Source organism: Arachis ipaensis, chromosome B02 (genome assembly GCF_000816755.2).
Source record: "Arachis ipaensis cultivar K30076 chromosome B02, Araip1.1, whole genome shotgun sequence".
Taxonomy (NCBI): domain Eukaryota; kingdom Viridiplantae; phylum Streptophyta; class Magnoliopsida; order Fabales; family Fabaceae; genus Arachis; species Arachis ipaensis.
This window is the reverse complement of record NC_029786.2, coordinates 46,329,413-46,333,600: the sequence shown is the minus strand read 5'-3', so window position 1 is coordinate 46,333,600 and position 4,188 is coordinate 46,329,413.

Here is a 4,188-nt window from a genome sequence, read left to right as displayed (position 1 = left end):
ATATTGAGTTCCGAGTTCTAGAAGGGACCGTTTGAATTCAGATTCACCTGACCGGGCATGAACCACTGTTTCCAAAAAGGAATACCCTCATAACTTAACGATCTACTTCGTTGTTTCTCAGTTAAATGTCGTTTGCCAGTGTCTCGTTTCGACATAAACCCTCCTGTTACCCTATTCCTTTTTCTCCAAGTCTTGGATGTTGGAAGAACTTTTCTTAACTTCTTACAGTTCGATTACTGTTATTTCTTCGCGAACAACCCTCCGTTGGGTTGGACTCCATCAAAAGAAAAGTATCGGAAAAGTTATTTTTACAACTTATTAACTATACGTAACGTTCCTCGATTCAAACCACAACGTGTGGTTTTGTTAAATTCCCTCTTACTTCCTAAGATTCAAACCACAAGGTGGTTTTGGAGTAAATTTTCGTGTAAGAGTGGAGGACGTGTTATGATCGAGATTCGTTAGTTTGTCCAATAAGTGAATGAATTGACTAAAGCTCAAAATTAAGGTATTGGAAATCATTCCTTTGTTCTAAAATGTATATCAGTTGGACAACGTAGTCTTCTTCACCGTTCCTTAATTCAAACCACAAGGGTATAGTTTAGTTTGGGTTTTCGGTGTGAGTTAAGTACGTATGATTGGCCAGTGGATTCCCGAACTCTTCGTTCGTTGAAAACTCTTAACACGTCCCTTGAGTGGTGGTAAACTTCTGTGATACGTAGTATTGAGTTTTCCTGTGTTGTCTTCCTTCCTGTTTCCTTGAACTACTCGCCTATTAAATATGCGAAAAACTGTAACAAAAATCATACAAAAATCATCCTAGATCAATGAAAATCCCTACAAAAGTAACCAATAGGAGCACTTGTTGTCCTGGCTTGAATTCCTTCTTTGTGATCTTCTTATCATGCCACCTCTTAGCTCTTTCCTTGTATATCTTAGCACTCTCATAGGCTTCTAGCCTGAATTCATCTAACTCATCTAGCCTGTCCTCTCGGTGAAAATGGTCCAAATGCGCTGTCACCGCACAGCTAATCAGCTGTTGGTTCTCGATCATGTTGGAATAGGATCCATTGATCCTTTTGCGTCTGTCACTATGCCCAAAACTCGCGAGTTTGAAGCTCATCACATTCATCCCTTCCCAGATCCTACTCAGAATACCACAGACAAGGTTTAGACTTTCCGGATCTCAGGAATGGCTGCCAATAATTCTAGCCTATACCACGAAGGTTCTAATCTTAGATTAGAAACCCAAGAGATACACATTCAAGCTTGTTTGCATGTAGAATGGAAGTGGTTGTCAGGCACGCGTTCATAGGTGAGAATGGTGATGAGTGTCACATAATCATCACATTCATCATGTTCTTGAGTGCGAATGAATATCTTGGAGAAGAAATAGACTTGAGTTGAATAGAAAAACAATAGTACTTTGCATTAATCAATGAGGAACAGCAGAGCTCCACACCTTAATCTATGGGGTGTAGAAACTCCACCGTTGAAAATACATACGAACAAAAGATCTAGGCATGGCCGTATGGCCAGCCTCCCAAAGCGTGATCAAGAGATCAAAAGATGAAAAGTATATCAAATACAGTAGTAAAAAGTCCTATTTATAGAGAACTAGTAACCTAGGGTTTACAGAAATGAGTAAATGATGCAGAAATCCATTTCCGGGCCCACTTGGTGTCTGCTTTGGCTGAGCATTGAAGCTTTCACATGTAGAGACTTTTCTTGGAGTTAAATGCCAGCTTTGGTGCCAGTTTGAGTGTTTAACTCCAGCTTTTATGCTAGTTATGGCGTTTTGATGCCAGAATTTTTATGCTGACTTGGAACGCCGGTTTGGGCCATCAAATCTCAAGCAAAGTATAGACTATTATATATTTATGGAAAGCCCAGGATGTCTAATTTCTAACGCAATTGAGAGCGCGCCAATTGGACTTCTGTAACTCCAAAAATCCACTTCGAGTACAGGGAGGTCAGAATCCAGCAGCATCTGCAGTCCTTTTTCAGCTTCTGAATCAGATTTTTGCTCAGGTCCCTCAATTTCAGCCAGAAAATATCTGAAATCACAGAAAAACACACAAACTCATAGTAAAGTCCAGAAATTTGATTTTTATTTAAAAAATAATAAAAATATAATAAAAATAACTAAAACATACTAAAAATTACCTAAATATAATGCCAAAAAGCGTATAAATTATCCGCTCATCATCAGGCATGCGGATCTTAGCTTAGCAAGTAACGAAGATAGTGGGTGATTGTCACGGGTCACCCCTTCATTCTGACTTAACTGAACTAAGTACGAGAGTATATCTTGGAGAAGAAGTAAGCGTGAATTGAAAGAGAAACAATAGTACTTGCATTAATTCATGAAGAACAGCAGAGCTCCGCACCTTAATCTATGAGGTGTAGAAACTCCACCGTTGGAAAATACATAAGAGAAAAAGGTCTAGGCTTGGCCGTGTGGCCAGCCTCCAAATGTGAAAAATGGCATAAGCTCGTTCCCAACTTAGATGTAAACACAATAGTAAAAAGTGCTATTTATACTCAACTAGTCACTACTAGAAAACTAGTTATTACAGACGGATATTTCCGACGGATTTTATCCCACGGAAATATAGACGGAATTTCAGAGGGATTTTTTGTCGGAAAATAAAAAAAATGAATTAGCATAAATTACAGACAGAAAAGAGAATCCGTCGATAATTCTGTCGGAAAAATTAATTTTTTTCGTGGGAAATGGTTACAGATGGAAAATCTGTCTGTAATTAGAGAGACAAAAATGTTGCGTTTTATTAAATTATTACAGACGAAAAATCCGTCTGTAATTTAAAATTTTCCATCGGAAATATTGAGTTAAATCCAACTCTCCCTCTATCCTCTCGAGCTCCACACTCCAAACGAGAACTTCACAGCCATCTTCCTCTCCATTCACACTCCAAACCTTTCTCTTCGGCGCCTTCATCCACCGCATTATTCCATCATCAACACCTTTGGGACTTCTATCACTCTCGTCGTCATCAATCATCATTGTTCCCGTGCTATCCCTTCTCTTCCCCTCTTTTACGAGGACAAACCCTAATCCTCATTCAGCGTCTTTTTCTTCCCTTCAAATCTAACACCGATGGTGAGTATTTGAATTTTTTACTATATTTTCTTTCAGATTTTGATACAATGAAATTCCATTATTACAATGTATTTTTATACTGTATTTTCTTTTTCTCTAGGTTTTACAAGAATGGCGTTGTCAGTATGGACCACAACAATACTTAGTTTATATACAAAGGTTCAAGTAAATATTCTAGGAAGGCATCTATACATTAATACTGCACGAAGATTTGAAAGCTCTAGCACAACGGTGAGAACAACTTTCTTTTCCATCATTTTCCCTTTTTTAAAGTTTATTTGTTTATGACTCTTATTATGTTGAGTATAATTGGGATGCTTTGTATATATAAAGAGTTTAAAGGAAACCAGATATCACTCTTTATAGGTCCTCTTCTGAATGGAGTGCAGCTGACAGCACAAAATCCTGAGAAAGGTGGAACATTTGTGACTAATAGAGAATGAATAAAGGTTATTGTCTATAGTTGAGGCTTTATAATTTTCCTTGCATTTTGGTTGGTTTCACAGATGCTATGAAACAATTAGCCGCTGTTATTTGTTGGCTATCATTTTGGTGCTATGGATTTTCTATTTTATCTTGAGATTATGTTTAGGTGATGAACTTAATTCCAGGGAGAGGTGAGGAAGTATTTAAAAAATCTACTTCCGGGGCCCACTTGATGTGTGCTTGGACTGAGCATTGAGCTTTACACGTGCATTGGCCATTTCTAGAGTTAAACGCCAGCATGGATGCCAGTTTGGGCGTTTAACTCCAGTTCTGGTGCCAGTTCTAGCGTTTTACGCCAGAAAATGGTCTCTGGTGGGCGTTAGAACGCCAGTTTGGGCCATCAAATTTCGGGCAAAGTATGGACTATTATATATTGCTGGAAACCCCAAGATGTCTACTTTCCAACGCAATTGAGAGCGCGCCAATTGGGCTTCTGTAGCTCCAGAAAATCTACTTCGAGTTCAGGAGGTTCAGAATCCAACAGCATCTGCAGTCCCTTCTCAGCCTCTGAATCAGACTTTTGCTCAGGTCCCTCAATTTCAGCCAGAAAATACCTGAAATTACAGAAAAATACACAA